Source organism: Lynx canadensis, chromosome C2 (genome assembly GCF_007474595.2).
Source record: "Lynx canadensis isolate LIC74 chromosome C2, mLynCan4.pri.v2, whole genome shotgun sequence".
Classification (NCBI taxonomy): domain Eukaryota; kingdom Metazoa; phylum Chordata; class Mammalia; order Carnivora; family Felidae; genus Lynx; species Lynx canadensis.
Window position 1 is genome coordinate 23981177 of NC_044311.2, and position 22595 is coordinate 24003771.

The window sequence follows — 22595 nt, forward strand, 5'->3', positions numbered from 1 at the left end:
TCGGAGTAAATTGTTAAGAATGATGGATGTAGCATCTGGCTAGGAGTGACTTGAATAAAGCTGACAAATGTGATATGTGAATGTTTGTAAGTTGAAAACAAATGGGGCCCAGATAGGTTAGCTTCTTACTCCCAACCAAAGAGAAACCTACAAGTTTTGCCCCAGATGGGAAAGATACAGCTCAGTTATAGATTTCGCCCCACTTTTTTTTTTATCAGCATATTGTAAGTAAAAGTATAAATCGAATTTTGAATCTAAATACTTTTATAAGGTGCTTTTCCTCAGCTAGGCCAAAATCTTCATGAAAAATAATTATAAGTATAGTATGTGTTCATTGTAGAAAAATGAAAATTAGTTATGTTTCCCAAAGCTTAAACCACTGTTACCATTTAGATTAATTCCATTCTCATGAATTTTACATGGTCTCAGCCTCTCTCTAGATACAGATGCATGATGTACTATGTATGAGTATAAATATATACTGTGCATACATATATGTATGTGTTAGTATGTATCTATGTTGATATAGAATGAGATTATTATTTTTAAAAATATTTTTTACTGTTTTTTATTTATTCTTGAGAGAGAGAGAGAGAGAGAGAGAGACAGTATGAGCAAGGGAGGGGCAGAGCGAGAAAGGGACACAGAATCCGAAGCAGACTCCAGGCTCTGAGCTGTCAGCACAGAGCCTGATGTGGGGCTCAAACTCATGAGCTGTGAGATCATGACCTGAGCCGAAGTCGGACACTCAACTGACTGAGCCACCCAGGTGCCCTGAAAATAGAGATTATTTTATATGAAATGTTTTTTTTTAAAATTTTTTTTTTTTCAACGTTTATTTATTTTGGGACAGAGAGAGACAGAGCATGAACGGGGGAGGGCCACAGAGAGAGGGAGACACAGAATCGGAAACAGGCTCCAGGCTCCGAGCCATCAGCCCAGAGCCCGACGCGGGGCTCGAACTCACGGACCGCGAGATCGTGACCTGGCTGAAGTCGGACGCTTAACCGACTGCGCCACCCAGGCGCCCCTTATATGAAATGTTTTATAGCATGTTCTTCATTTAATATTATGAACACTTTTCCATATCAGTAAAATTCTAAAGTGTCATATTTAGTGACCACATAGCATTCTGTTCTGAGATTATCCCTAAGTTAATTTCAACATTTACTTAGCATTTTTATTTTATTTATTTGTTTTTTTTTTTAATTTACATCCAGGTTACTTAGCATATAGTGCAATAATGATTTCAGGAGTAGAATCCAGTGATTCATGCCCTACGTATAACACCCAGTGTGCTTGTTCCAACAAGGATCCTTCTTAATGCCCCTTGCCCATTTAGCCCATGCCCCTACCCACAACCCCTCCAGCAACCCTCAGTTTGTTTTCTATATGTAAGAGTCTCTTATGTTTTGTCCCCCTCCCTGTTTTTATATTATTTTTGCTTCCCTTCCCTTATGCTCATCTGTTTTTTATCTTAAATTCCACATATGATTGAGTCATATGATATTTGTCTTTCTCTAATTTTGCTTAGCATAATACACTCTAGTTCCATCCATGTTGTTGCATATGGTAAGATTTCATTCTTTTTTATTGCTGAGTAGTAATATATATATATTTATATATATAATATATAATATATATAAAATATTTTATCATTTTTTATATATAATTTTATATATTTATATAAAATTTATATATATTATATATATATAATATATATATATACACACACACCACATCTTCTTTATCCATTCATCTGTCGATGGATAGCACACTGCTATAAACATTGGGGTGCATGTGCCCCTTCGAAACAGCACACCTGTATCCTTTGGATAAATACCTAGTAGTGCAATTGCTGAGTCGGAGGGTAGTTCTATTTTTAATTTTTTGTGAAACCTCCATACTGTTTTCCAGAGTGGCTGCACCAGTTTGCATTCCCATCAGCAGTGCAAAAGGGTTCCTCTTTATCTGCATCCTCACCAACATCTGTCATTGCCTGAGTTGTTAATTTTAGCCATTCTGACTGGTGTGAGGTGGTATCTCATTGTCAACATTTACGTAATGTTAAACACTTAGGTTTTCTTTTACACATACACACGTATATACGTGCACCTATAATTTGCAGTGAACCATGCTAGTGAGAAATTTAGAGTGCATCTCTCATTTTCTTTGAAGAGTCGTAACCTCCACTGTAGTCTGTGTCTTACAATTTCTCCTGCAAAATTCATTTTACCTGTCTTCCTTAGTAAGAAGAATACCAGTATTATAGCTGGGCATTGTTACCAATGTTGGAGACTACATTTCCTATCCTCCCAAATGGTTAGGCGTGGCCAAAAGACAAAGCTATGGTTTATAAGCTGTAAGCTGAAATAAAGCATGAGAGTTAGAAGGGAGCAGGGTGGGCATTTTTTCCCTTTCCTTCTTTCTGCTGCCTGCAATGTGGATCTATTAGTATTAGCTAGAGTGCCCATAGTCCTCTTGGAGTGTGAGGCAACTTGGAATAGAAACAACATGTGGTAGAGCAAAAAGATGGAAGGAACTTGATCCCCAATATTTGGAGCTGTCACATCAGCTTTTGATGTCTATTTCTGGACATTTATATGGGGGAAAATTCTCTTCCTATTTTTCCTCTTGTTTAAAAAAGTCATTATTATTACTTGAATACATTTTTTTTTTTTGGCTTGGGAAGGGTGTGACCTAATCCTACCTGATAAGGGATAACATTGTTTAATACTCTATGTAGACAGTAGGTCAAATATAAGAAAACATGCATTGTATCATGGTAGATTCTAGATCTATGTTGTGAACAAAAGTCTACTTGAAGACTGGAGAGAGATTAATTGATATTGAAAGGAGAATACTTAAAATGATACATAATTTCTGGATTTTTTTGATGACAGTATTATTGGATTTTGTTCTCAAGTGCTTTTAATAATTACTGCACATACGGTTTCAGAAAACACTGGAGGTAGCGTTTACACAAAAACAAACAGAAAACCCCCAAAACCCAAAACAAAAGTAGCCGAAAAAATCAACCACAAACAGTTGCAGATTATATACTGTATTGTATAATTGTCCTATGATTTTTAATATTATTAAATATATTGGCTAGTCACTTTGACAAAGTCAGCTCATAAATGTGACTTTTAATGTTCTCATATTAACATTATTGGAAAAATTTTGATAAATGAAAAATTAAAAAAAATTTTATTACTGTAGACTTTTTTTAGTATTGATTCTAATAAAGTATTCATAAATTTAGTGAAATAAATTACATTTAAAAAGTTAAAAAACTTTTTTTTTTTTTTAAGAGCACGAGTAAGGGAGAGGGGCATAGGGAGAGAGTGACGGTTTTTTTGTGTGTTTGTTTATTTTGAGACAGAGAACGTGAGCAGAGGAGGGGCAGAGAGAAAGAGAGGGGGAGAGAGAGAATCCCAAGCAGGCTCCATGCTGTCCACATAGAGCCAGATGCAGGGCTCGAACTCACAAACTGTGAGATCATGACCTGAGCCGAAATACAGTCAGACACTCAACCGACTGAGCCACCCAGGTGCCCCAATAAACTTTTTTTTTGAGCAGTTTCAGTTTTACAGAAAAATGGAGCAGAAACTACAGAGTTCCCATATATCTATTTATTCTTTGAAGGATATAAATTTTTTTTCCCAAGGTATTCCACTGTATACAATGTTATACACATAACAAACAACTTTACATCTCTGAACCGAATATGTACTATAAGAGGAAAACCATACACTGCTAAAAATCATTTTACTCTAACCTAAGGTTTCTCATCAGCACTATTAACATTTTAGGCCAGATAATTCTTGGGGGGGGGTGTCTCTTCTGTGCATTGTAAATGTTTATTAGCAGCATCCCTGATCTCTACCCATTAGATGCCAGTAATACCAGTCGTGACCACCAAAAAATGTATCCAAACATTGCCAATGTTCCTTGGGAGGCACATTGTTCTCCAGTTGAGAACCCCTGCTCTAACCAATTTGTGATGTTTTAGGATTTGCTGTATTTTTTTTAGGTGGGGGTCAGATTTAAGGGACCTTTAGTTCAAGGAGTTGTGTAGAGAGAGAATCTTCCCTTCCACTTGGGGGCATAGGCAGTATAATAGTTTTACTGAGCTTCAGTTTCCTTAACTGTGAATAGGTAAAATATTACCTAACTGAAAGGTTGTTTTGATAGTTGATTGAGATACATTATATAAAAAACTTTGGTTAATTTTAAATGTTGTGCTATCTTGTTTGAGTTTATTCTTTGGAATGTATAGAAAACCCATTTCAGAGTTCTTATTTCTGTGGGCAAGGCTATCATAGTTTCGGATCTACTATTTATGGACTTCAAGAGTATTATTACCGTGGGTAGACAAAAACTTTAAATGTTCAGCGAAAACTCATTTATGAGGTCAGTTGTGTTTTGACTCTTTGTGGTGCTCTAATTAGATTGTCACTATATTCAAATGTAGTAGTTAAGTGATCTCCTGTATTCTTTCAACGACTTTGAGCTTCTCAAATTGAGGATAGCCAATCACATTGTCCTTCAAAGTTTTTGTCCTCATATCTGAAATCCTGCCAATTGTGACAGCTGGTGTGTCAGCTCCAATAGAGGAAGCTAGCCTCTGTCAGCATGTACTTGGTCTACTAAAGACTTCTAAAAACTTTGCACAGTTTACAACAAATGTCCACTTCTCATTGCTACTTTGTAGAATTATAAAACCTTGTTCATTAGTGATGAAATCTTATCTGTAATAATTAAGCTTATTCTTACTGTTCTACCTCTGCAGAAAATTTGCAAAGACTTTGAGAAGACAGGAAAATTATCAGAAAGACAGCGCCATTATACTGTAAGTATTGCTTTGAAAAACAAATGTAAGTTAAGAATATTTTAAGTATCCAGTTGTTTCAGGGGAAAATATGTTAGGCAAAGATATTATATGTAAAATATAGAGCAGGATATATTATAATCTTATTAATAATTTATAAGAACTAATCCAATGCAGTCTTTTAAAAATTGAAAATGTGTTTTTATGTATTGAGATGAGGATTTTACCAATACCATTGAAAAATATTTCTAATTCTAACAAGGATTGATCTAGTTTATGTACATTTGCTTATTTAAAACTATCAGAATCCAGAAAATCATTGTAGTTTTGTAGGCTTGTGATTTGTTTGGGTGACTTATTGTTTAGGTTATTTTGCAGAATTATTTATTTGCTGATTTATTTATGTATTTCATTATTTATTTATTTGATTATTTAGTAAATTATTTATCTGATGAATTATTAATACATCTTCATGACATGCTTTAAATTATTTATAACTTAATTTTGAGTTTATTGCTTTTAGAGGCTGCATTGTTACTGACTAGTTTTGATTTTTTTCTTTGCGGTTCTTTAAAATTAAAGTATTAGCTCTAAGGCAAAAGTGTATTCATTGCAATGGCCATGGGTTTTTCTTTCTTTCTTTTTTTTTTAAAGTAATTTATGGTAGAGATGAAATTCCAGTTATGCTTTGTTTAGCTCTAAATTTACCTGTTTAGGGTTACTGATGATAGAATGTTTATGTGTTGTGTACATACTCATTGTAGAGTCACTTACAAATTAATGATATAGCCTATAGTATGTAAACTGAGATTGAACATGTAAACCTCAGTCCACATTATCCTTTGTATCTCTAAAGGACAGGTCTGCATTTCTTACTTGCTTTAGAATCATGAATAGAGTCTTATTTTATTTTAGTGGCAAATCTATTTTACTACTGGGATATTTTTAGGAAAGTTCAGAGAAATGAAGTCCAACTTACATTTGGATCCCTGAGATATAAATTTGACTGATGAAGCCTTTGTTTTTTTTAAGTTATCATTATATGCGTATTTGGCAAACCGCATGATGTTGGTATAGATTTTTATATCAGTCATAATGACATATTTATTTCATATCATATCTCTTAATGGAAAGTTTTATACCACTTTATTTTAATGAACTAAAATGGACAAGGGCCTTTATAAATGCAAGCTATAATTTCTCTGACTTGAGCTAATAATTCTCTTTTGTAAAGTTTCTATTTTTAACCAGATAAGGTATTTCTTCTTTTGTCTGATTCTATTTCATAAGGTAGTGCAGTTATTAGGGCTCTCTTATTGAATAGGTTTAATGAATAGGTTAAGTAGTTGTTTGGGTAAAACAGTGTTGTGTGCAGAACTAGGTCTTCTGTGTTTGCTTGTAGTGAACTACTGTGTACTTCACAATTTTAACATTTCAGAGAGAGGCAGCATTGTACAATTCAAGTTAGAATTTCTTATTTTGAAATATTGAGTATATGAATGTTTAATTGGAATATTGCCTTAGTATCTTCATATACTTGTCTTAAAGGAAGTGGTTTCATTTGATTTCTATACATGGATTTAAAAATGTGAGGCACCTGGGTGGCTCAGTCGGTTGAGCGACCGACTTCGGCTCAGGTCACAATCTCAAGGTTTGTGAGTTTGAGCCCCGCGTCGGGCTCTGTGCTGACAGCTCGGAGCCTGGAGCCTGCTTCGGATTCTGTGTCTCCGTCTCTCTCTGCCCCTCCCCCACTCATGCTCTGTCTCTCTCTGTCTCAGAAATAAATAAACATTTAAAAAAATTTTTAAAAAATGTGCGTATCATACATATCCGTGACTTCTGTTTTGGAGATGAACAACCACAAACACTGTCAGATAAGGAATTTTATTTCAAAATGCACTTCAGTATACCACTGTGGACTTCTTTTGAGGAAGAAAGCCACCTTCTCCAATGTTGAATAAGATCTACTATGTGAGTTGTCATGACAATATTCCCAGCCACACTGTTAATACTTATTTGTGGAGTATTAGCTGTGTTACCAAGTGGTCTTCATTGGAAAATAAACATGTGTGTGCACATACATGGGAAGTTTTCTCCTGACATCAAAATAATTTTTTAGGATTTGGTTTTAGAAGGAGACATTAATGGAGATTGTCATAATAATAGTTAGCATTTATTGAGCACTTATGTGCAGGTACGGTGCTTATATCTTTTACATGGATTTTTTGTTTTTCACAGTGAGATAAGTACAGTTATTGTCTTCATTTTATGAATGAGGAAACAGAGACTTGGAGGTGTCAAGTAACTTGCTCATTGCCACCTACCTGGCAATAAGTGTTGGTGCTGGGATTAGGACTCACTGAGTCTGACTCTTCAGGGTCTTTCTTAGCCCATTACAGTTTGCTTGTATAGTTGGTATTAAGCAGGTTTTTTTGTGGCGTGTTGTTTTTTTGTTTTTTTTTTTGGATTTGTTTTTGAGAATGTAGTTATTTATCTCTGATAGGTCTAACTTGCTAAGTATATTCATTTTGTGTTACACTTGGACATCTTTTTTATTTAAAAAAATTTTTTTTAATGTTTACTTATTTTTGAGAGAGAGAGTGTGCACGTGCGAGCACATGTGAGCAGGGGAGGGGCAGAGGGAGAGGGAGACACAGAATCCAAAGCAGGCTCCGGGCTCTGAGAACACTTGGACATCTTTTTTAAACAGGAGGAAGAACTTGAGCTTCTTGAATTTTCTGATTTGATTCTTCTTGTAATCCTGTATAGTGGACCAGAATTATGTAAAGAAGAATTTGTGCCTCAGGGAGATTGTATGGTTTACCTTGTAGATGTCCAACACTCAGATCTTTTTGACTTTAAGCCCAAGGCCATTTCCAGGGCTCTCTTAGGTCAAATTGGATTTCTTTATTAAAAAAATGGTATTGTCAGGGTTGGATACATGTATATTGTTGAAAGAATGATTAAGAGTCTGATGTGTAAGCTTTTATAAGAATGACCACAAACGTACTATTAAATTAACTCTAAATATAGTGTTTTATATACAGTTAAGCATTTTAACACGTACATAAAAAGAATGAGAAAATAACCAATTGTGATTTTAAACACTTAAATGTAATTATTTAAAAGATTCTACAGAGCCTCCAGGAGAAAGGAAAAATGTTGTCAATTTGGTGTGAGACTAAGAGAACAGGATCTTTCTAACTCTATTTGCTACCTGAAAACAAAGGGCAGTCTTTCTCACCTTGGGTCTGAAGCACACAAAGAACATCAGAAAGCAGATGAGCTAGAGCTAGATAGCAGTAGAGTTTGGGTGATGTTGGTATGAGTGCCCTAAGTAGCTGCATTTGTATGAACAGCAGGGTACTGTGTGAATCACTCAAAGTTTTAAGTTAGGGTTTTCAAATAAATAATTAATATGACATCATAAAATGCCCCAAACCTATGAGTTAGTTAATATGAAATACTGTAATAGCTAGGATGACCATATAATTTATCTTCCAATTTAGGACATGCCAGTACTAGTGTGGTAGTAATATCTCACATGCCTATTGAGTAATTCCTAATAGCCTTATATAACATATATTTAACAGGAATCTTAATTCACATACAGTATCTTTAAAAATGTTTGATTTTATGATAAAACTTCTTTTGCTAGTATTTATGTTTTTGTTAGCTATACACAGCAGTTTGTGGCTATGACTTTTATAAAGTGTGACTGATGATGTTTCACAGCTTATGGAGCCTATTTTCAAGGTGAAAGTAAAGAGGTGTTGCTGTTGGGAACAGAAAGATGAGGATAGCAAAGTTGCTCATGGTATAGTAGAGAGTTCTAAAGGTTCTCTTGATGTCATACATTACAGGATATTCTGTGATCATTTTGCCTTGTAAATCTTTTAATTGGTGGCATATTTAACGTTGTACTGAAAATGAATTCTATTTGTTACACCTTCAGAATTTATAATTTTATGTTTGATGATCCAATGGTTCCCGGCCGCCTCCCCCCCCCCCCCCCCCAAAAAAAAAGCCCCACCATGTTACATGTCATATATATTGATATGTTGGCAGTTTGGCCAAAATATCTTTGAAAACCACTGTTTTTTTCCTTAGTGAAATGTTGTATAGGAAAATAGGAATCTCTAGAAAAGGGTGGTTTTTAGTAGTTTTCTTTTTAATTCCCTATTGACAGATATTTATCTAAAATGGCATATTACATTATTGAAGTCATAACTAGATTATTAAAAGTTCCAGTTTATTTGCATTTATAGATGATTTGTTAACTTGAACCAGGTAACCACACTGGCATATTTGTGTTTGAATATATAGTTAAAAAAAAATTCTTGTGCAATAATTCTTACTCATTCATATGTATAATATTAGAACCCTTTTCATTCAGAAAAGCCTATTATGCCTCGTAACAAAGGAGGAGCTTCCTTATATTCTGCCTTGAGTTTGCCACAGTATAAAGTACTTTGTAAAATACTACTGTAGTTCTAAGAGTAATAATATAACTTCTGTGTTGGCTCTGAGAGAAGCTCCTTTATAATTGTGACAAGTGAAAGTACAGCCAAAGGTCACGTTGAACACAAAATTTCTTTCACACCTCGTCCGTTTTGTGGATAGCATGTGAAGTAGTGTGGGTCCCTGCACTGATATTTTAAGAGAGCAACCCAAGGTTGTTCCCGTGGAAATGTTTCAAATACCTTTCTCCCTAACCTCCCATGCGGTTGCTAAATTTGGCATGAATGTATATTTGAATCCTGGACTAATTAAATGGAACCTTATTAAATCTAAAGTTTGCAAAATAAAAAAGGGGACTCTTTGTAAGGATTTCTTGGGGCACCAAATAATACTGATATGAGTCTTTAATACTGAATATTATGAATGCAGTGTCTTGGTGTTGATGTTGCTCCGTGAAACTGTGAACCCCAAACAACATAGCAACAACAAAAACAGAAAGTAAAATCCACACAAATGTAGTTATAGAAGGATGGCATGCCTATACGTGTACAGTGTATTGATTATATCATATTTGTGACTTTAATTTGGTTAAGTAAAAGTTGGAATATTAAAAAGATTATAGAAAAACTTTCTATTAAAAATTATATAAAGAGGATATACATATGATCCAGGTTGGTTATCAAATCTGTTTAAGTCATTCTGTTTACACAACATCAAAAAATATAGGTCACAGAAAGGATATTTGGAAGAGGATAAAATTGGCAGGTTACAGTTTTTAGTATAATTGATAAAAGTGTTTCTTTTTGTTTTTGGAACATTTTTTTAAAGTTGTTTTTCCTACTGCAGTATGCTCTTTTCTATGATTCTTCCAGAATAATGATTTAGAAGGAAGAGTGGTGCTCCTTCAGAAGAGAAATTTTGGAAATTAGTAGAGATGTTTTTGTTTGTCACAATGATTGTGGGAGTGTTTCTGGCATTTAATGGATGTGGATCAGGGATGCTATGTATCCTATAGTGCATGGGACCGTCTCAGACTACAGAAGATTGTCCTGAGTACCACATAACTTTTGAGTGGGTGCTTGCTTAAATTATCTTTAAAGATAAAGCAATAATGCTTTCGTGTGTAATGATACAACTTTTTATAAGATTAGTTACATGAAAGATCTGATACTTTGGGGGAAGTTTGTGTGGGGAGGCTTAAGTAGAATAATGAAATCCCCGGGGCGCCTGGGTGGCGCAGTCGGTTAAGCGTCCGACTTCAGCCAGGTCACGATCTCGCGGTCCGTGAGTTCGAGCCCCGCGTCGGGCTCTGGGCTGATGGCTCGGAGCCTGGAGCCTGTTTCCGATTCTGTGTCTCCCTCTCTCTCTGCCCCTCCCCCGTTCATGCTCTGTCTCTCTCTGTCCCAAAAATAAATAAAAACGTGGAAAGAAAAAAAAAATTTAAAGAAATCCTCTTAAAATTCTATGTAATTTACTTCACACATTCTTTCCACATCCTGATTTATATATAGCATTAAAAAAAAATATATATATATATATATATAGCATTTCTAACTAGAAATTTAGTTGTAAAGTTTTCAGTTCAGTAATGCAGTTTACTGGAGGCTCAAGAATACTGATTGCAAATATGTAAGAAGATATTTAAGGTTTTTGTAACAACAAACTAAATTTTAAATTAATGGATCTCATTGAATTTTATTAGTTAATATGAATTATATAAAGATATTTCATGATTGCCATCCTAAATATTAAAATTTCATTTTTTAGAATAATTATAATGAGTTAAAATTATATTTAAAAATTGTTTATTTTTATGTTGCCTAGTCTTCGGTAGTACTCTGATATTATCTCTAGTAGTTTATTATATAACTTCTCTGTAACTTTTTATGTTACATTTCCTTACTCGCTCTATTTACTATTTTCTCTTTTAGGAAGATACAGCCTCTATCTATTGTATTTTTTTTAACTATCTTTTTTTTTTAAGTTTATTTATTTGGAGAGAGAGAGAGAGAGAGTGAGAGAGAGAGAGAGAGAGAGAGAGAGAGAGAGAGAGAGAGAGGGTGCTCTAGCAGGGGAGGGGCAGAGAGAGGGAGAGAGAGAATCCCAAGCAGGCTCCATGCTGTCAGCACAGAGCCTTGAGTAGGGCTCGATATCACAAACCGTGAGATCATGACCTGAGCCAAAATCAAGAGTTGGATATTTAACCTACTGAGCCACCCCAACGCCCCATCTATCATATTTTTAAGTACTAGAGACTTAATGTATATATGTCTTGACAATGTGGTAGCATTCCTGGGATATATTGTAACTGCACTGTACCGCATCTTAGCATAGGTAATTGTTTGACACTGCACTTAAAAGTAAAATCCAGGTCAGTTGCACTAACAACCACGTTTCATATTTTTTTCTATTTCGACAGTGTATGATTTGTTTTGGCATTTTAGTTATTATTTCATTTAAGCTTCACATTAGATTAGTTTTGTCTGCAATCACTTATCTCAACACTGATTTTCATTCTGGAGTTCTCCTATGCTACTTACTCTTTTTTCATTTTTTCCTATAGTTTTTGTAGAGAATGACTTGTTCTTTCATCTCTTCGATCCAAACTTATTTATTTATTATATATAGATGCAAATATGTGACTTTTATTCTCTCTTCTTAAGTAGCTATGCCTAAGCATTTATTTAATAAAATATGTATTTTGATATAAATTACTTTTATTTTTCATTAATATTATTATTATGGAATTAGTATTGATTAAAAAATTCTGTGTGTAGTTATATTTTATTATCTTTGTACTTCATTTCAGGATAGTACAGGGAATGAAAGGGGTATGGGATCTGGTGGGATTGAGAACCACTGTTGTAGAAATGTGTGCTTATTCCTTGTAGCTCTTCCAACTCGTGTGCTTAAAGGATTCTTCCAGCATAAATTGGAGCTTCTATCAACACCAACAATTTGGAGTGCCTGGGTGGCTCAGTTGATTGAGGGTCCAACTTGATTTTGGCTCAGGTCATGATCACAGGGTCTTGGGGCCGGCCCCGCATTGGGCTCCATGCTCAGCATGGAGCCTGCTTTGGACTGTCTGTCTGTCTGTCTGTCTCTCTCTCTACTGCCCACTCCCCTCCCCCCCATTAAAAAACAGGGGAGCTTGGGTGGCTCAGTTGGTTAAGCATCCGACTTTGGCTGAGGTCATGACCTCATGGTTTATGAGCTTGGGCCCCACATCAGGCGAACTCAAGTCCCTCAGTTACTCATGTGCTCTCTCTCCCTCTCTCAAATAAATAAATAAATAAATAAACAAGTCCCAACAATTCATGTAGAAATTAAAATTTCAGCCTAAACACTCTTCTAGTTAGGAATATAGGGACTTATTCTGATTTCTTTGATATTTTATAAATGAAAATTAGTTGCATATGAAGTATGTGTAATAGATTGGAAGATGAGATTTTATTTTGTCTATAAGATACCCGAACAGAGTGGGCACAGTTTTTCACATAAAATTTGAAAAATTACTAATGCTAATTAATCAGTTTTGGGGGGGGGGATTCTGAAATTAATGAGTGATATACTGATTTGACAACCATATTGAACTGTTGCTTATGTCTCTAAATCATTCTCTTGCTTCATGAAAGCTATACTGTTACATTTTGTTATTGGTTTTGTAAATGAAACATAATTATAAAATATTGTAGTTAAACCCTGTCAGGAGTGAAAATGTCTTTGTATGCATTTCGGTATAGATACATGATTTTGTTTATCTTCAAAGTGATACTGTTTTACAATGCATGTGAGCATAACAGTAGAGATGAATGTGTAGCAGTTTGGCAGTCATTTGATACTGGTTTAATGTAGATACTCAATCTGAAGACTAATGGCCATTGCCATGGGGTTTCCCTCCAATCTTACAGGCATCTTTGCCTAGGCAAAGAATACTTCTAATTGCTTCCTCTAGTATAGTTTGCTATGGGTACTATTGAGCTTCCATTTTCATTCATGTTGTGAAGTATTGAGGTGATCCAGAAGGTCAAGAATTTTTTTTAAGTTTATTTTAAGAGAGAGAGCGTGTGCATATGTGTGCGCGCATGAGCCAGGGAGGGGCAGAGAGAATCACAAACAAGCTCCACGCCCAGCTCGGAGACTGACACAAGGCTCATTCCCACAAACGTGAGCTCATGACCTGAGACAAAACCAAGAGTAAGATGCTTAACTGACTGAGCCACCCAGGCACCCCTAGAAGGTCAAGGATTTGATATCCTCTGAGCTTGGATAGCTTTGCTCTGGTCTCTCTCTGCAGATTGCAACTCATTGCCTTTTTTCTGGCTTAACTTCCTTATTATATGGACATAGATCTTAGGAAAGGTTAAAATGACTTCATTTTATTCTCAGACTTGATTAATAGTTTGGTTGGGTATAGAATTTTAGGTTGTAGATAGTTTATTTTAGAATTTTGAAGGCTTTGTTTTACAGCATTCAGTGTTGCTACCAAGAAGTTCATTGTCTTTTTTCCCCTCCCTCTACATTGTTTTCTTCTGTGCATGACCTGTTTTTATTATTCTGAAAGCTTTTAAGATCTTTATCTCTGAGTTTTTATGATGATGTGTCTTGGAATGGGTTTTATTCATTGTTTACACTGGGACTTCAGAGGACCTTTTCATTGCAGAAGCAAGTGTTTTCCAGTTTGGGGAAGTTATCTTCAATTAATTTATTCTTACTGCTTGTTAGTTTTTTTCTAGTTCTCTTATTTGCAGATTTGCCACCAGGGTAGTAGAGGTGGCATGTGTGAGACTGGATGTTATTATACTGTGGGTAAAATAGTTTGCTTCTCCTTGCTATCTTTTATGAAAAGTTCTCTTATGAGTTACTTCCTTTAATATGTTACTTCTCTATTTTGCAATAATTTGAGGTCTTTTTGGGGTTTTATGAGGGAAAGGAAATAAGCCTATGTGTTAATCTTTGTTGACTCAATCTTTCTATGTGCTGTTCACTGCTTACCTCTTTTCCTGGTTAACTTATCCTGCAAGATGCAGCTCTAAAAAGCTTTCTCTGATTTCTCACTGATGTCAGCTCACTTCCTACAAACCTTTGTAGAGCACTTACTGTATCAATTATTATCTTATTGGTTATCTTTGTAATAAAAATAAGAGTTGTACTATCTTTACCAATGTTTCTGTACAAAAATAGTATTTCCTAAATGAATGAAAGCATAAATAAAATATAGAAATGAGATAGGGGCACCTGAGTGGCTCAGTCAGTTGAGCATCTAACTCTTGATTTGGGCTCAGGTCATAATGCCAGGATCTTGGGATCGAGCCCTGAGTCAGGCTCTGTGCTAAGTGTGGAGCCTGCTTTAGATTCTCTCTCTCCCTCTGCTCCTCTCCCCTATTCGTTCTGTCTCTCTCTCTTTCTCTCTCAAAAAAAAAATTTTTTTTTTTTAAATGGAGTGCCTGAGTGACTCAGTCAGTTAAGCTTCTGACACTTGGTTTCAGCTCAGGTCATGGTCTCACCCTTTTGTGAGATTGAGCCCCATTTTGGGCTCAGAGCTAATAGCAGGGAGCCTGCTTGGGATTCTCTCTTCCTCTCTCTCTGCCCCTCCCCCATTTGCATGCATGTGCATGCTGTCTCTCTCTCTCTCCCTCTCTCTCTCTCTCTCTCAAAATAAAAAGAAATGAGATAGATAATAGGTAGAAACAGTACAGTTTTGTCAGAAGAATTATAGTTATTTCTTCTTTTAGTCCTATTTAATTAATGTTTGAATAAAAAATAAAACTTGGTAGATATTTACTTTTAGTAAAGTATTAATACTGTTTGTGTCCTCAAAGTAATGTCTTTATATTGAAGCTAACGTACCAAGTAGTCATGAGAATTTCAGTGTAAGAGAGCAGCTTTCTTAATGAATTTAATTAGGAATTAAGCTATAAGATATTAAAAACAGCAACTAGCGAAGAGTTATATATTAAGGAGAGTACAATGAAATCATAGGAAAGAGGCAAGAATGGAGAAAAACTCGTCTTTTTGGTTAACATAGAATTCTAATAATTCCACATAATAAAATTGAAAATTCTAAGAAAACAAAATGTATTTACTAGTTTTGTGAAAACTTTCTGTATCCACAGACAAAAGGAAAACATCTGCATTAGCACAAGATTTTGTTAAAGGATCTTCGTCACTCTCTTGAATTTAAGTTTCACCATCAGAATGACCTGTTGTCTCTTTGTGGGAAATTTTCCTTTGTTCATAATTTTGTTTTGTTTTATCAATTTAACTTTAATGGTAGGAAATAAAGTTTTAAACTATTTGACTCATGACTCCTGTTTCCATATAAGTTAAAATAAATCAATCAGGAAATATGTATTGAGTACATAGATGTCCTTGCTTGGTGTGAAGGCAGGTTCAAGAGGTATTCGCTTTGAGAAGGTGCACTTTATTAAGATGAATACACATAAGAAGTGGCAGGTACAAAGTTCAGTAGGATGAGAAATGTCTCAAAATTGTATATGGTTAATTACCAAAGAATGCACAGATGGGATTTATAGTAAATTTAGCTATCTTTAGTAGAATGTTGACATATTCTTTTTTTTTAATTTTTAAAAAAATGTTTATTTTTGAGAGAAAGACAGACAGTGAATAGGGGGGTGGGCAGAGAGAGAGGGAGACCCAGAATCTGAAGCAGGCTCCAGGCTCTGAGCTGTCAGCACAGAGCCCTACGTGGGGCTCGAACTCAGGAACCATGAGATCATGACCTGAGCTGAAGTCAGATGCTTAACTGAGTGAGCCACCCAGGCGCCCCTGAATGTTGACATATTCTTTTTAAATTTTTTTTTTTCAACGTTTATTTATTTTTGGGACAGAGAGAGACAGAGCATGAACGGGGGAGGGGCAGAGAGAGAGGGAGTAATGTTGACATATTCTTAAGTTATATCTTACATGGTATATATAAAAGCAGTAAGGATTAATAACTTGATGAAGTTACTTAATGTGTTCTGAATTTTATTTTTAATATTTCTCTCTCATTTTAGCCCATAGACCCAGTATCTTCAGGGCTTAGTCATTGTTCTCCTTGAGTTTGTTTGCTAATTAGAAATGTTCTTAGAATTACATAGAATTACTCTTGGGATATTACATTTTTCACCTATTAATTCATATATATACTGTTATTATATATGTGATATGTTTTATACTATTATAATATTCATGTACTATTATAATGTTTGTATGAAATCATTCACATTTCAGAAATTAGGATTATACCAGAAAAGGTGATTTTTTTTTTTTTTTTTTTGCTGTGTGTTAATGTGCTTCATAAAGCATGGTTTGACTTCTTTGTTTTTTGTCCATGTATTTTTATTTAAACTCAGCATTCATATTTTTCAACAGTCATTTCAGGATAAAGCTAGATATATTTTTTTACCCAAATTCACTATTTTTTTTCTATCTTGTAGTTCATTTGCAATTTGATGAAAATATTTTTTTAGCTGGGCCAGTTTCACATGTGCACTGTCTCTACCATCCATCTCCAACAACTCCATCTCCTCTCCTTGTCTTTTATTTTGTATGCCATTTCATATGGTAGATGACAACAGAACCCAGTACACACACAAAAATATTATGAAAAACTCAAATCAAGTGCAGAAAGGTTTATGGAGAAAAAATGTAATTATGTTATTGTATAAACTTTTACAATGTTGTCTAGCAAGCTAGAACTGCCTAACAGATGTGACTACTTCATTGTTTCAAATTTATGCCAATCAGAGTTGATAGGATTTGATCACACTCTAGTAGATTTATGAGATAAATTACAATATTGCATGACATACTTCAGATAGAAAACATCAGTGTAAGTTGAATGTGATTTCTTGTGTAAGATAACAAGCCAGTAATTCTTTAAATAAGATGGTTTCTCCTTTAAGAGAATATTTATCAGTTTTTGCGAAAATTAACACTATCTCTGATATTTTTTTCATGGTGACAAAAAAGTATATTAAACTTTTGTTTTAGTGTACAAATATGATTGTAAATGAGTGGCATCTTGTTTCTATTTAGATATAGATGACCTGTCAAATTTCCAAAGGCTGTAAAGAAATGAGGCTGAACTTAAAAGAAATTTGACTGCAGAAAATTTTAAGACAAGATAAAAAGTTTGTCATCGTGGTACTTCTTTATTTTATTTTAAGTGTATTTATTTATTTTGAGAGAGACAGCGAGTGAGCACGAGCAGGGGAGGGGCAGAGAGAGAGGAGAGAGAGAACCCAAGCAGGCTCTGCACTGTCAGCACTAAACCTGCCCAATGTGGGGCTCAAACCCATGAAACGGGACGTCATGACCTGAGCCGAAATCAAGAGTCGGACACTTAACTGACTGAGCCACCCAGGGGCCCCAGGTACTGACTTTTTTAGAGTAAGGTTTCATTAGATAAGTCTTACTAGGAATTTTCTTTTTCTTTCTTTCTGTTTTTTGTTTTTTTTTAAACAAGTAGAAGTTTAATACTTCACACAAACAAAGAAAATGAGAAAGAACATATTCACTAATGAAGTGATGGGTTTCCCCAAGGAAGTTAGAGCCAAGGAATGGGAGTGAGGTTCTCAGTCAAACCTGTTTGTTCTAACAATGAATGATAGAAGCAGTTATTTAAAAGTCCCTGCTAAGATTGTTTTTAGCTTCACTTAGGAAGTCTGCATGGCGGAATCCCTCAGTTCAATTTTGAGATGAAAGCATGGAGTCTCTTGAGAACTTGATATGAAAATGTTACTAAGTCAAATCATTTGTGAAAAGAGGGTAGTGGGGCGCATGCGTGGCTCAGTAGGTTAAGCATCCGCTTTCGGCTCAGGTCATGATCTCCCAGCTTGTGGGTTCGAGCCCAGCGTCAGGCTCTGTGCTGACAGCTCAGATCCTGGAGCTGCTTCGGGTTCTGTGTCTCCCTCTCTTTCTGCCCCTCCCCTGCTCACTCTCTGTCTAGAATTTTTAGTTTCTTCAATTGAAATTTAAAAATTTTAGAATATGGAGAGTAGCCAAACTGATTATTATTAATATTTTTTAAAGAAGATAGACCCTCCTTTTTCATGGAAGGGTATTGTAAAATCTTCCTAATTTTTTTTTCAGAAAAAAGTTATTTACATCATGGTTTAGGTTTAAAATATTTAAGAAATATTCCAAATGTTTACAGATGTCCTAGAGGATAAGTAGAACAGGCAACCTTGTATTTAACATGCAGAATTAGTATGTTAACATTTGCTATATATATATATTGTAGAAGCCTTTTAAAATCCTTCCTTTTACAAAGATTACTACATCTTGAAATTGGTTTATATCCTTTCTGTCCATGTTTTTAAACTAGTAGTACATTTATGTGTTCAACATGAGAGTTCTTACAAACTGAAATATTCTATTAGAATTTATGTAGTTTGGTTTTTTTTTTTTTTTAAATCCTTTTTACCCAACAATGTTTCTGAGCTGTTGCTTCTAATTTTACATTTAGTTACTAATTTTAACTGTTATCTACCTAATATTCCGCGATAGGACAACATCAGTACCACAGTTGCTGTATCTGTTTGCTTTTTGATGGACATTTAAGGGTCAGGACACTTTGCACAGACTTTTCCACAGATACTTGTGTGGCTCTGCAGTGCTCAGGGTGTTCGGTACACGGGACGGGCTGCCATCAACTCTTACAGCACTGTATCCAGGTTCTGGTACTCAGCAGCATTCTCAGGCAGTTTCGTGCTGTCCTCTTTTCTTGCTGAAGTTCCTCTGCTGTTAAAAGCCAATTGCGAAGAAGCCTGCATAAAATCTTGTTATGCTGTTCTTTAAAAAAAAACAAAAACAAAAAGCAAAAACCATTCTTCTATCCTTTCCCCACTCTGTATATAAGAACATAAAATCTGTATATTTTTTGGTATTTGTTTGAAAAAGATGCCTTTTGTTATATTTTCCAGTTTTTACATTTTTGTTTGATTTTAACCTGTGGGAGGCTGGGACCTATGCTATTTGGGGGGTTATTTTTCCATAGCAACAGGTGCACTGGGTCTGTGCATAAATAAGACGTGATTTTGCTTAATATGAACAATGTGATTTTGAGCCCAGTTAGTTATGTAACTGTTTCATTTACTAACTGTGAAATATTGAAAATGATACACTCTTATTTGTGACATTTTGGAATTTTTTTAAAGATTTTTTGAAAATTTTATAATCTAAATTACATTCTTTGGGTTCAAATTTATATTATAATTTTCACAAGTCAGGCTTATTTTAATGCATTTTATATTTTGGTAGAAGTCATACATTTAAAAGTATACTTAAACATATATTAAACACTTAAGATTTGGATTATGATGCACTCTAACCGTTGAAGAGAAAGCTGTCAGTTTATGAAATTCTTTGACTTTGTGCCCAGCAGCTTGAAGCTGCCTCATACCATGCCAAATATTAGAATATTACTATTATTAACCCTTTCACTGAAAGTATTTCATCTTGAAATAAAAAAGATGGAATATGTTATTAGATCTGTATCATTTCTTACATATCAGTAGTTTCAAAAAGCTGAAAAATGTTTATGCTGTGTAATAAACAGATGCTGCTCTAACAATGCAATACATTATGTACCAAAAATGATCTCTGTTTTAATCATAGATGCTGATTTAATGAGACAAGACTAGCTTACATCAAAAATGGATTTAGGATGTGATTTTTTTTTTCTGTCTGTGTTTTTTCTACATAATTAATAGACATACCTTTTAATGTCAGTGTCAGAATATTTTTGGATATTTATTTCTTCGGTTTTTACGTGTGTTTTCTTTTTTAAATTCCTAGGAGAATGTAATTGTCTCATAAACCCATTTAAAATAGTAACAAAATTTTAAAGAAGATACCTCAGTTTTGCCCTGTATTAAGTCTGTTTTTCATGAAAATGATTCTTACGTGTTGTTGTTGTTTTAAAGTTTCTACCTTTTTTTTTTTTTTTGAGTGAAGACTTTATTTTTTACATAACTTATGGGGGAGTTTTAGGGGCGACCGTCAATTAGTCCATGAATTGCCTGTTGGGAGATGGTGACGCTTGAGGTTTCCAGTCTCTCTGATGCAGGGTACTTAGGTTACTGTGCCCAGAGTTACTGGAACCTTTCCTAATCTATGAGAGAGCTCTTCAGTGGGCTCTACTTACATTTCCTCTTCACTTGATTTTATTTTCTCAAACTCAACTGCAGTCGCTGACTTTGAGCTCTTAAATTCTCCTACATCTGGATTGTACATCTCAATCGACAAATTTGCCTTTGCATATGGTCAGATAATTCTATATTTGGAAGAATATTCCTATTGTGTGTTTTATTCCGTTGAATCTAGCAGAGTTAAATGTAGTTTGGATGCATAGGGAAGAATTAATGATGGGAAGATACAGAGTTGGTAAATTATTTATTCTGGCCCCGAGGAAGCTGAAAAGCTGAGTGAAAGACTAATAAATCATTTGTGGTAGTGCTGGTTGTCACTTCCAATTATTTTAGACGGTTTTGTGATAAACTGCAGCACCTGCTAGATATCCGCACACCCTCCCTTGATGCTGGTGGTGCAGCTTGTTTAGTCGATTATCAGAGGCAAGTTTGTGTAAAGTTTATTTAGGTCGGAAAGGAAATTGCTCTTTTTAAGTCAATTTTGTTGCCTTTTTTCATCGTTTTGATTGCTGAAAGGATTCCTGTGACGTGGCAGGGACTCTGGAATGTGCATACCACTTTAGCCAGGGGAGACTCTCTTTATCTTTTGTTAAATTAAATACTTGAAGGATTGAGCTTCTTTGTTATTCCCAGACTAATTAAAAACTACTTCTACTGAGATGATTAGTATGCTGAAGATCAAATCATCTTTTTGATACCACACCATTTAATAGAAAACCACTGCTGCTGTTTGACCAGACCTTTCTTCATCATTCTTTGTTACTAATGGCCGAGGCTTTGAAATCAGTAGCTTTAAAAGGTAGTGAGATCCCTCTTTGCGTTGGTCCTGAACTCAGCTGCTGAGATCCTTGGAGGCATAAAAACAACTTGAAAGAAAGCTTAGCTAAGACTGGTCTGGTGGTAGCAGTGATGAGATAGAGCTCTCTAAAACTCCGTGGAAATAAATTGTGAATGTTACCTAATGTGCATGCTTGAAATTCTGGTCAGCTCTTTTGTTTCCATCAGAGTTTAATTATTGTTTATTATTTTGGTCCCAGAGCACAAAAAATTTTGTTTAATACAGAATAACTTTGTTTTCATTGAGATTTTTAGCTTTAATGTAAAAATATGGGGTATTTGAGAGGATTCTTAAGACTATATATAAAGAAATAATCTCGATAAGTGTCTTGTATTCATTCAGTCACACTTTTACTAACTTATTTCTCCTCATAAACATTTATTAAGTTCATGTATTCCTGGTGTCTGGGAACAACTACTACTATTAGTTATAACTGATTCTTTTTTTAGAGCTTACAGTTACCATGTACTACTGTAAGCATTTTATATTTATTAGCTCATTTCAGTAAGGCTTTTACTTACTGTTCTTATTCTTATTTTACAGAGGACCCTTATGGAGTGATAAGGCCATAGTGATCTCATTTTTCCTTTGAAGTCTGTACAAAGAGGGAAGTGTTTATGATAAATCTTAATTAATTAGGTTTAGAATTTCAATCAAAATGGCATTTGAATTTCCTATTATATACATTCTTTCACTTTTATTCTCTACATAATTAATCATTATTATATTCTTATGACGAAGAAATTGAAGTTTAAAGAGATTAAACCACTGTCTTAGGTTAATCAGCAGTTTAGAGGTTAAGGAGCTGGGATTTGAATCAAGATCTGACTGCCTCTACACTCTATTTAGGAATTACAAACCCTAGTCTTGATAGTCTCTTGTTTGGTAAGCAGTGGAAAGTGGCTAATAGGAACCCAGGCTACTGCAGAGCTTTTCCAGAAATAGGCTCAGTGTCCCTAGATGTAGTGGGGTTTTTTGTTTTGTTTTGTTTTTGAGAGAAGTTAAAAATCTAAATCTTTTTATGTGAAATGTTCAGATTTTTAAGTCTTGGCAGTTTATTCGGGATAAGTTGTTTGCCTGCTGAATGTGAATGCCACTTTGTGACTTTTGCATATTGCCTTTGGTAGAATTTGTTTTAAACGTAAGTTTCCCTTCTAACTTTATCCAATTGAAAGCTAGTAAGAGTCTATGAAAGAGTATTAATAGGATAATATCAGTGGAATTACATACTTTGGGGAGATTAACAATAATTATTCATTATTTTAGTAATTTTTTTTAGTTTATGATATACCTCAGATGAGTT

At 34.7% G+C, this 22595-nt stretch overlaps 1 protein-coding gene across 5 annotated transcripts in view; it reads left to right on the plus strand.

The window, feature by feature from the left end:
- The window catches only part of TBC1D5 (TBC1 domain family member 5), a 550248-nt gene that overhangs the window by 40556 nt on the left and 487097 nt on the right, over window positions 1-22595 (plus strand). For all 5 annotated transcript variants that reach the window (XM_032594665.1, XM_030328643.1, XM_030328649.1 and 2 more), the window contains exon 2: window positions 4796-4855. The gene's annotated coding sequence lies outside the window, so the exon portion shown is untranslated. The remainder of the gene's footprint in view (window positions 1-4795; window positions 4856-22595) is intronic.